The sequence below is a fragment of the Scardinius erythrophthalmus genome (assembly GCF_964197995.2).
Source record: "Scardinius erythrophthalmus genome assembly, chromosome: 2".
Classification (NCBI taxonomy): Eukaryota; Metazoa; Chordata; class Actinopteri; order Cypriniformes; family Leuciscidae; genus Scardinius; species Scardinius erythrophthalmus.
In genome coordinates this window covers 62,928,043-62,940,180 of record NC_138222.1, presented here as the reverse complement: position 1 = coordinate 62,940,180, position 12,138 = coordinate 62,928,043, and the positions used below count along the sequence as shown (strand labels likewise).

General features: G+C 42.9%; 1 pseudogene across 1 annotated transcript; it reads right to left on the bottom strand.

Annotated features, from left to right (window-relative positions):
* Positions 1-5,502: 5,502 nt before the first annotated feature.
* Positions 5,503-8,731, bottom strand: LOC308705663 (annotated as a pseudogene). Its single transcript has 2 exons — positions 8,721-8,731; positions 5,503-6,927 (listed from the first exon to the last, which is right to left on the bottom strand). The product of its transcript is annotated as an uncharacterized misc_RNA (transcript).
* Positions 8,732-12,138: the final 3,407 nt, after the last annotated feature.

Genomic DNA, 12,138 nt, shown 5'->3' with positions numbered 1-12,138 from the left:
GGTACATCTCACGGACGATAGAATAAGTAGAGTACAGATCCAAACTAGCTTGTCATAAGATTTGGTGTAGAAAAGAGGAGGTCTGGAACTAGAGGCTCGACTGACCTCCTGGATGGGAGCCCCATACAAATAGAAAGCATTGGAAAAAAGGTGAAGGCAAAAGCGCACCTTATACTTCAGATAAGTCTATTGGTTTATAGATAGCCAGCTGCTCTCTTAATAATAAAGGGAAATAGCTCCTAACCTTGACCTCGCTAGATGGACTAACTCCTTTCAGCCTGAGGCCTATATAGAACCCTCCAAGGCTATGACCTTGACCATCCGACACATGCGATGGAGGATAAAATGCCTTGAAGAATCATAATTATTACCTACCGGCACCTTAGTACCGGAGCAAAAATGATGCAGAGTGGCTCCTCCAGTAATAAGTGAGAGGGGGCAGCATCACCACTCTTACAGGGAGTAAGATAAACAGGAAACCGACTCATTAGATTCTTCTATATATATTCATATATACTCATATATATAATATATGCATCCACAGGACATGATGGGTGCCAGGGATACCCCATCAGCCTGATGCCAATAAGCTGGACGAAAGGATTTATCCTCCAATCTACAGGAACATGGAGTTTGGGTGGGAATGTCCCTACATATACACCCTTAGAGGCTTGCGGAGGGCACTAAGGCCGCCACAGAGGCCCTAAGCATGAACAGGAGATCCCGTTAGAGAGTAGGATGGAACACCAGAACTGAAGCCAGTGGGCAGTAATAACCCTGGGTTCGATGCCCTCCCTAACCTAAATGTTTAGTTCCTAGTAGAATGAGGTTCTAGAATGGCTGTCCTAACCACCTCAGTGGAAAGGCAACCTGATTATGGATGGGACCCCCTCAGGGGCCAGACCCATAGTCTCCATAACTCTGGTCTGGGATGAAATATTGTACCATCAGCCTGGGACAGAAGATCTCTCCTAACAGGAATTTTCCATGGAGGACTCTCCAGGAGACTATTAAGGTCCGAAAACCAAATTCGGGCCGGCCAGTACGGAGCTACAAGGAGTAGTCTCACTCCGTACCTCCTGACCCTTTCTAGAACCCCAGGGAGCAGAGCGATCGGGGGAAAAGCATACAGAAGTGACCTCGGCCACCTCTGTACCATGGCATCCAAACCCAAAGGAGCTGGATGTGAGAGAGAGTACCAGAGCGGGCAATGAGAGTTTTCATGAGAAGCGAACAGGTCAACCTCCGCCCGGCCAAACTCTCTCCATATAAGCTCAACCACTTCAGGGTGGAGCCGCCATTCCCCGGGCCTCAGCCCCTGCCTCGACAGGATGTCTGCTCCCATATTTTCAACCCCAGGAATATAAATGGATCTCACAGAGAGAAATTTGCCCTGGGACCAAAGAAGGATTTGATGCGCCAGTCTACAAAGAGGGCGAGATCTCAAACCTCCTTGGCGGTTGATATACGAGACCACCGACATATTGTCTGTCCTAACGAGAACATGATGGCCTCTGAGGTATACAAGGAAGTGCCTCAAGGCAAAGAATACAGCCAACATCTCCAAACAATTAATATGCAAAGAGAGATGATGATCCTTCCAAGCACCTCGGGTGTAACGGCCCTCCATAACCGCACCCCAGCCCGTGAGGGACGCATCCGTGGTAAGAGTCCTTCTCTCACATGGTGCTCCCAAAACCGGACCTTGAGACAGGAACCCAGGTTTCTTCCACATGACCAGAGAACGAAGACATCTGTGCGTAACTCTGATCGTGCGAAAAGGGTTTCCCAGAGGAGAAAACCCCTTGTTCCTGAGCCACCACTGCAGGGCCCTCATATGAAGCAGACCAAAGGGAATTACCGTGGAAGCTGCAGCCATAAAACCCAAAATTCTCTGAAAATGTTTTACAGTGATAGCCTGGCCTAACCTGATACTCTTCATTGTGTTTAAAATGGTTTCAATACGAGCGGGAGACAACTGTGCCCGCATCGTGACTGAGTCCCACTCTACTCCCAGGAACGTAGTCCTCTGAAGAGGAGTCAATGAACTCTTCTTTACATTGAGTCTCAGCCCCAAGCACCTCAAATGGTTCAAAACAACATCTCGATGTTGAATTGCCAGTTCTTCCGACTGAGCTAAAATAAGCCAGTCATCTATATAATTCAGGATACGAATCCCCTGAAGTCTCAAAGGAGCAAGGGAAGCATCCATACATTTAGTGAAGGTGCGAGGGGATAAGGCTAGGCCGAACGGAAGAACTCTGTATTGATAAGCTTTACCCCCAAAAGCAAATCTAAGAAACTTCCTATGATGTGGGATGATGGAAACATGAAAATACGCATCCTTAAGATCTATCGTAACAAACCAGTCCTCAGATCTGATTTGTTGAACGATCATAGGTATAGTTAACATTTTGAATTTAAATCTCCTCAAAGATTTATTCAATACCCTAAGATCTATAATGGGACGCAACCCACCATCCTTTTTTGGAACTATGAAGTACCGGCTGTAGAACCCGGAATCCCTCTGCTCTAAGGGCACATATTCTATAGCCTCCTTAGCTAAGAGAGTCTGAACTTCATCTTCCATCACCTGAGCCTGATCAGGAGATACCAGTGTGTGAATGACGCCACTAAACTTAGGTGGTCTAAACTGGAACTGGATTCTGTATCCCTTCTCAACTGTATTCAGGACCCACTGAGATATATTTTGAAGACCTTTCCAGGTGTCTAAATAATCTACTAAGGGAATCAGTCTCTCAGGACTGACCTCAGGTGCTATATTCACATCTGTATTTCTTTCCTTATTTTTGTATTTATTTTTATTATCGGTGACCTGAAGCAGTTTACTGGCAGGAGCTAACCGAATCATTTTTTCTACAGGCCTCGTGAGAGGTAGCAAATGTTTTAGCCCACTAGATGTTATAGAAATATTCTGTGTGATACATTCGCTGGAACTCGATGCGTCCCGAGGCGCACTCGGCGGCGGGAAGCAACATCGATTTCCTGAGGGCTCCGCGGAGCGAAGTTTTAAAAAGCCCACGCGGAGGGGGATGCCCTCAGAGGCCTGGGTGTCCCGTCATGGCCTCTTAGCCGAGGCCTTCTTCGCCTGAATAACAGTCCTCAGATCTGTTTTCGGCTTAGAAGACCTCGACTGAGGGTGTTGCTTCTGCCTCCAGGCCCCTTGGGGGGGAGCACGAGAAGCAACACTCTCCTTCTGCCTCAGCAGGTGTGAGGAGCTGGCGGCGGCCTCGTGGGACTGCCCCCTGGCAGCAGACCCACGAGACCTGGAACGACGGCGGGGGATAAGCTCTTTGAATGCGGCTGACTGTCGTTTCGCCTCCTGAAACCTATCGACGACCTGGTTGACTCCGTCGCCGAAAAGGCCAGAAGGCGAAACCGGGGCATCGAGGAGACAAGCCCTGTCCTTGTCCCCGATGCCCGACAGGTTCAGCCACAGGTGTCTCTCCGTAGCTACCAATGCTGCCATGGAGCGGCCGATGGCGCGGGCCGTCTCCTTAGTAGCACGGAGAGACAAGTCAACCACTCGACGCATCTCCCTGATGTCGTCGAAGGCGACCTCCCCGCTGTCGTCCACCTCTTTAAGGAGGTCGGCCTGGTATGCCTGCAACAGCCCCATCGTATGCAGACAACTACCAGCCCGACCTGCCGCCATATATGCCTTTCCCACCAAGGCCGATGTTGTACGGCAGGGCTTGGTGGGAAGCGTCGGAGCCCGCAGGGATGATGCAGCGTCAGGGGAGAGGTGCGACGCAAACGACTCTTCAACCCTGGGCATCATCCCATAGCCCTCCTCCCTAGCACCCAATATATTAGAATATAAATGAACATTGGGGCCAGATATACGTGAGGAGAAGGGCTTATTCCACGATCTCGACACCTCAGTGTGGAGATCGGGAAAAAATGGCAGGCTCCGACGTAGAGGCTGTGACCGAGGCTGCAGGAAGCGCTCATCGAGTTTACTTTTTACTGTCGCTTCCTGCACCTCAGGTGGCCAGTCAATTTTTAATTTATCAACTGCTCTGGTCACAACCTCTAGCAGCTCCTCAAATGCGGGGGAATGGATTGATGTTTGATTTTCACATTCCCCCGCGTCGATGCTCATACTCTCCAATTCCTCAGAACCAGAGAGTTCGAGCATCGGTCCCGCTACCGGGGCGGAAGAAGCCGCAGCGCGGGCTTCCGCACCCTGAGCGGAACTACGGGAACTAGCTTCAGAATGCTGAGAAAGGGCCGAAGCCGTCTCAGCATTATCCACTAGATCCCGCTGCGATCCCCATGAATGCAGACGCCGCGCTGCCTCGACAGACGCGGGACCTGATCCACGAGGATCGCGGGGCTGGCCGGACTCATTGAACATAGCTCGCCGGGAGCGGAGCGTTCTCAGGGGCATGATTTCACAGTTAGCACAGACAGCGCCCTCGAGCGCTGCCTGTGCATGCTCCACTCCCAAACAAACTACACACAGCGAGTGTGTGTCACCCTCGGCGAGAAAACGTGGGCAAGGGGACGCACACTGTCTGAACTGTTTTCTCTCGGCCATACTCATACCACTTTTAATAAACTCTTTCCAATATAACGTGACAAACAACACCAAATAAGACAGACAAGTTGTACATAGAGCGCTTGCTGAAGACCAGAAGCTAACACTTCCTGGTTCCTGTGACCGTTTTATAGCTTCCGGATCACCGTCACATGCGACGTCACGCGTGACGTAATGACGTTGCACCAATCAAGATTGGAATAGTTGTATAGTAGACTTCAGACGCGTCATGCCGAGGGCATTCCCCAAAGTATCGAGTATCGATGCAGCGGGAGTTCCCTTTACGAAAGGGAACAATGGATTGAGCAGGTTGAGGGGGGGTTGTTGCATCCTGTGAAAGCTATGTGTTCTTTTTGCACTTTGAGGACTGCTCCTTGTACAATGCAGCTTCAGAAATAAATCACAACTGGCATTTTGAAAATCACTCCCTTGTACTGAGCCTTCCTAACTTCTCCCAGGCCTCTTGGCAATTCACTACATGACACACCCGTTCACTAATTATTTGTTACTAACCTGAAAACGATAAGGTCTTCTTGCTTGGTCAAGAAAATACAATGGTTATGAATTTTTATTTTTTATTTTAGGTATTTTATTTAACAAGAGTTTCGATCTTAATGGAATGATAAAGGCAACATAAATAAAAAATGAAAGACTCCTGCAAATGATGGAGATAAAATATGGAAGAATTCAACCAGGATTAACACGAGTAAATGCATCAATGTTCATGGATGCAATATTTTCTGTTAAAACCAACATCAAGTACCCCAAAATATTAGAGATATTCATTTATCATTATATAACTTACAGATTGGACAGGAAGGGCTTGTCTTTTACATAAATACTAAAACAGCTTGATACTATGATTATATGAAGTTAATTTTTGCAGATTTACAAAAAGTCATTTTCATTGATTCATCTCTTGTCTTCTCTGCATTTGTTCACTGCCCACCAAAGACACGTTCCAGTTTCAGTTTAGCCAGACCGGCTTTCAGATAACTCAGAGCGTCTTTAGTCGCTTCTTCAGCTTCAGCGGTTCTCCTCATTTCCTCCAGCTCTCGGACCCAGTCTTTTTTCCCAGCCTCCCTCACTCTGGGGATGAAGAAGTCCAGATGCTGAAGAGTGAAGGCCGAGTCTGGCTTTAATGCGATCTGAGACAGATGCTTGATGTTCTAAGCTTCAGACAGAAGAATGGACTTTTGGTCCTCAATCTCCTTCAGATCTTTGTCGATATGATCCATTATAACTGAAAACCTCTTAGTTTGTTCTTGAACTTGTTCATATTTCTTATTAAATTCGTCAAATTCCATCACAATGTTTGAGGTGCTGATGATGTATTTCTTGTTTTCTTTGACGTGTTTGCTGTGGTGACACTTGCCTGTGCACACGGTACAGTAGCCGTTTTTCATGACTTCACATTTGCTGGGATTCGAAACCCACCAGCAGTCAAACTCATGGCAGTTTTCCTCACAGATGGTGCAGGTCGTCGCCTTCCTGCTCTTCCATGAAGCTCTTTCAATGGGAACCTTCTCTTTGACAGTCTTTTTTACTCTAATGGTAAAGTTTTTACACTCCTCAATCTTTTCCTTGTTTTGTCTCATTGCCTCCTGGATCAGATTTTTTTCAGACTTCTTTGATTCTTTCTCTTGAATTTGCAGCTGTTAGTTGCAGATAAATGCTTCAAATTGAATGCGCTCTATCAGGACATTTGAAGTCAACAGGGGATTTTAGCTTTATTAATGGCGCTGAGGACGTTTTTGGGTGGCAGACCATCAGAGTGTGTGATTAGAAACACAATGTTGTTCACAATGTCTTTTCCAAATAAAGACAGAACTGAACTGATAATGTAATTCTGTCTGTCCGAGAGACGATTCTTAGACGCTTGAATCACAAAACACACGGCGTCGAATTCACGAACTCCATCATTACTCTGAAACAGCGTGGATAATTTCTCAGCAACTTCCAGATCTTTTTCCAGTCCTCTAGTGTCTCCGTATCCTGGAGTATCAATGATGGTGAGAGATATGGGACTCTTAATAGGACAGACCTCATACATGGTGATTTCAGAGGTTTGTGATTCTGATTGGTCTCTGGCTTCTTCTTCTGTGATTTCATACCACATTTCTTCCTCAAACTTCACTCCCAGTAAGTAGTTGACCATGGTGTTGATGATGGTCGTCTTTCCAGCGCCAGTCTCTCCCACCAGCAGAACAATTTTGTTTCGTTTACTTGTATCTTTGTTCCCATAAGTCAATTTTTGGACTTTTCCATTATCATCAAGCACTTTTCTCACTGTATGCAGACGGTATCGTTTTGGAGGACCTCCATGAATAAGAGTTGGTCTGCGTGGTGGAAGTCTCGGCTTTCTGTAAAACAAGGAGGTAAATGCTTCTCATTCATGTAGCAAAAAAAATACACAGATATATTAGAAGCAATAGTAGTAGTAGCAGCGAATAGTAGTAGCACTAGTAGTAGCAATAACTAGCAATAAATACACAGATATATTGTGTTACATATGTTTTCAATATTAACAACAATAGTTTAGGAATATTTTGGCATGTAACTTCGGGAAGTATACTTTTGGCTTCAGATAGTTCAGAGATACGCACAATGCTAGTTCAGAAGAGTACAAATACATACTCCTCATACAACCTCGGTTCCCTGAGATAGACTGGATTGCGTTGAGTTTAGCTGACACTATTGGGAAATCACTTTCTCCGAAAATAATAAAGCCTGACTGAATTATGTCTGTGCAACTGCACAGACTAATGGCGTCTCAGCACACCCACATAGGCAGGCCAATTTGCCTATGCAAGCTGACACTGAGCACCATTTCATCGGAATGTTTCGACTGAGGAAGAAGGCAAGCAACTACTAACAGTTCAAGCACAATAACATGGTACTCTTACGCAATGTCTCGTTCCCGTTTATCTCTGGGAACCGAGGTTTTGTTAGTAACTGAAACGTTCAGTTTCAATAACGGTCTCTCAACATTGCATCGGGGACTGCAATCCTACAATGCCATGTTATTAGCACAGGATTGACCCAGCTTAAAGGCAGAGAGGAGGCATTTCGAGCCTGGCCCAAGGACCAGGCCCAATCACATCCACTCTGCAACAGGACAGTTTTTGCTTTGTTACAAGGCTTCAGTATTTTTGGAGAATGGGATTTCCACATAGAAGCTCTGCCGACTGTTCACCACTGCAGCCTGTTGTGACTCCAGTTAGTGGCCTTTAAGAAGAGTTGCTTCAGTAGAGTAGTAGTTTATAGCAGCAGTCTGCTTTTTCTTTTGTCTTTACTGCTCTGGAATACTCATATGGTACTGTGGTGCAATGTTAGTTATATTAATTTGGACTGTTTGATTATATATTGTAAGGTGTGTGTGAATTTTTATTTTGTTTTGCAATTAATGGTATGGTTGATTGTTTTTTATGTATTTAAATTTAGAAACCTGTGGACCTGACCAATATGAACATTACCGATATGTTCTAGCATTGGTGAAAATAATGTTTTTAATGGATGTTGATATAATGTGCTTTAATTTAGCCCTACTGTGGTGCTCCTTCTGCAAATCAGCAGTATCATAAAAGCTTGGCTTCCCCATTCACAATTGCTGTTTCTGTGTCTTTTATTGCTATAAAACCATATCTTTACGACCACAACACACAGGAGACGTTTCAGATGTGCACGCCAACATTGCCTCAGTGCCTCATGTAAAACGAGCGCATAAAATGTAAAGGTGCCAAAGGAGCTTCTGTCTGCTTTCACCCTCACTATATTCATTCTTGCACATGGAGATTCAACCGAGAACATTTTTCTTTGTACCGAGTTCAATTTAGGAATGATAGAACTGTTGCGATTAATTTAGTTTGACAACCAAAAAATATTTAACATTCAGTGTTTACTGAATTCAGCAAGTTTTTGAAACAGACCTTCCAGTCTAACTGACAATTGCTGAAGAGTTGAAGAGAAAATATCCTGGGTCTGCCACTGTGTATATGCACACATTCAGTAGCACATCTCTCGCTTTTTCCAATTCATTCAAATTAATTTTATAATTCATTCTAACAGGCCAAAATGTAATCTTACCGCACTACCTCTGTGTCATATTTAAAGCGGACTAAAGTTTCAGACAGAAAGCAAACACATTTCTACTCACCCGAAATTCATGATAATCGGCTGACTGAATGTGTGGACCTCACAAAAGACCTTCACTGTCACTCTTCAGTCGGCTTAAGGCAAAACAATAAATTATTTGTAAAACGTATATTTTTTTAACTATTACTATATTTAGTACACACCAGCCTCTGCGTCAACTGTCTGGATAAGTAAAAAGCTTTGACGGTTTATTTAACCAGCCTAACTGGCTGAAGTCCCTCCCAACCAAATGTGCCTTCAATGTAATTTAATATCTGATCAGTCTGAATATAATGACAGGAACAACATCTTTCATGTGCGTATGTTGTCATAGATGTACTTCATCTAGTCATTTATTCATAGTGGTAAATGGACTAAATGTATTAATTTGTCACAAAGAAGAAAAATCTATATTAAAGTGTTTTCTATAACAGGCAAGTGGCAGGTTTGGTTGTGGATTGGTTTCTCTTGGTTATGATTAGTTAAAGCATTCTTTTTGTTGTGATTATTACTTTTTTTGTTGTTGTGTTTTTTTTTTGTTTTTTTTTTTGTAAATAAATCAGAAAAACTGACCTGACCGAACTTGTATGCCAAAAGAGAGATTTTGAGGATACACTACAAATGTTGGATAAGCCTCAATTTCTAGAAAAACTTTAAACTAGTCGAGAGGTCATGAGTTATTATACAAAGATAATCAAAAATGACTGATTCACTCCACTGTTCTGTGATGCTGAAAATAAGAGAAAGAAACATTGTAACCTGAAGAGATTACATAGTAACAAAAAATAAAGATGAAATGTAATAAATATAGGAAGCAATATGAAAGGAATAAAGAAACAACATAAACGACCTACAACACAGATATATGTTTGTTCTCTCAACCAATAATTACCCAACTGCATATGTAACGAGGTTAAAATGGTTTTATTAATTTTTATTTAAGATTTTTATGTTATTATACATGTAAGGCTGTTCTACTATTATTTAAACAAGTGTTTATATTCATTAAATTCATTAAAAAGGGTCTGTAAAGAGGTGATGGTACAAAGTAACAACAAAACAAAAACACTAAGGTCAGCAGCTCAAATGTTACTGGTGCTGGACCACTCTGACAAACTGCTTCTTCATCTTTTTTTGTGTGTGTGTGTGTGATATTTTCAGCAGACTAGACGCTACAATGACGTATTGCTGCCCTCCTCAGTTCATTTGAAGAATTAATAGATTTAACAGATTATATCCTTATATATAGTCCAGTCCGGTGCAAAAAGTTGATAACATTTTTTGTTATCTCATAGTCCTTAGTACAAGTAATGATTTTAATAAATAACTTGAAATTCCAACTACCGACAGCTCTGGGTACATGCATGTACAAACTGAAAGTAGAAAGTAGAAACTTGTGGAGAAGTAGAAACTGTGCGCCATGCACTAATGGACTGTTTATGTCTTTGTACAGAAATAAATCTCATGAGATTTGGCGCATGGCGCACAGTTTCTACTTCTCCACATATGCATCTGCCATCTGGATGTTTTCCAACCATTTGACAGCCCATAATTCAATGCACAGTGCCAAATCTAAGTCTAGTTATAACCACACTATCCCTCCTTCCTAATTTATTGAATGTTTCACTGTTGAGTGAATAGAAACATAATGACTGCCTTTATTTCCCTTTTCCCATTCTGTTTAGCCAAGGAAAGGCAAGTTTATTTATATAGCACATTTCATACACAATGGCAATTCAAAGTGCTTTACATAGAAGAAATTAAAATAATAAAAAGAAATAAGAATAATTAAAACAGTTTAGAAAAATAAAAAATAAAATACAGTACAGTACAAAGAGTCGGACGAACATTGGCACAGTGCTCATTCATTAAATGCATAGCTAAACAGAAGTGTTTTGAGTCTGGATTTGAATGTGACTACTGTAGGAGCACATCTGATCTCCTCTGGAAGCTGGTTCCAGCTGCGGATGGCGTAATAGCTAAAAGCAGACTCGCCATGCTTAGAGTGAACCCTTGGTATTTCTAGCTGATATGATCCTAGTGATCTGAGTGATCTGTTGGGTTTGTATTCTGTGAGCATATCTGCAATGTATTGAGGTCCTAGGCCATTGAATGATTTATATACCAGTAATAATACTTTAAAATCAATCCTAAATTTAACTGGGAGCCAGTGTAAAGACCTGAGGACTGGTGTGATATGTTCATATTTTCTGGTTCTGCTCAGAATCCTGGCGGCAGCGTTCTGTATGAGCTGCAACTGTCTTATGGTCTTTTTGGGAAGGCCAGTGAGGAGTCCATTACAATAATCCACCCTGCTGGTGATGAAAGCATGTTTCTCTAAGTCTTGTCTGGAAACAAAGCATCTAATTCTTGCAATATTTTTCAGATGATAGTATGCTGATTTAGTTATTGCTTTGAAATGACTACTGAAGCTAAGGTCTGACTCTAGTGTCACACCAAGATTCCTGACTTGATGTTTAGTTGTTTGACCCCTAGAGTGAAGGTATGCGTTCACCTTGAGAACTTCATCTTTGTTTCCAAACGAAATGACTTTAGTTTTGTCTTTGTTTAACTGAAGAAAGTTTTGACACATCCAACTGTTGACTTCGTCAATGCATTGGCACAGGGAGTCAATGGGGCTGTAATCGTTAGGCGATAGGGCTAAGTAGAGCTGTGTGTCGTCTGAATAGCTGTGGTAAGCAACTTGGTTCTTTCTCATTATTTGGCTCATTGGGAGCATATACAGGTTGAACAGGAGTGGCGCAAGAATTGAGCCTTGAGGGACTCCGCATGTCATGGATGTCCACTCAGACTTATGGTCTCCTATACTCACATAATAACCTCTCCCATCTAAGTATGACCTGAACCATTTTAGGACTATCCCAGAAAGCCCCACCCAGTTTTCCAGCCTGTCAAGAAGTATGTTATGATCGACAGTGTCAAATGCAGCACTGAGGTCGAGTATTACCAGCACTGATAATTTGCCTGAATCAGTATTTAAGCGAATATCGTTTATTATCTTTATGAGCGCTGTCTCTGTGCTGTGGTGCGGTCGGAAACCAGATTGAAAATTGTCAAAGTATCCATTCAAGCTCAAGAATTTGTTCAGCTGATTGAAGACAATCAGTACCTGAGCAGAACATAATGGAATTATGTTTACCATAATTTCATTAGTTCTTGCTGAAAAATATACTTAAACTCAACCCTTCCATACCTTACTTTCAATTCTACTTCATTTATCTTTTTTTTTGCCATTTCATCAGCCTCTTCATTCCCCTGAATTCCTATATGTTCTGGTGTCCAAAGAAATCGCCTCAGTTATGACTGTAACCTCAGTTCCCTGAAGAGGGAATGAGACGCTGTGGCGATTGACACTAATGGAACACTTCACATGATGACGTCTTGAAGCACATGTACAATCAGTCCAATGGTGTGGCGGA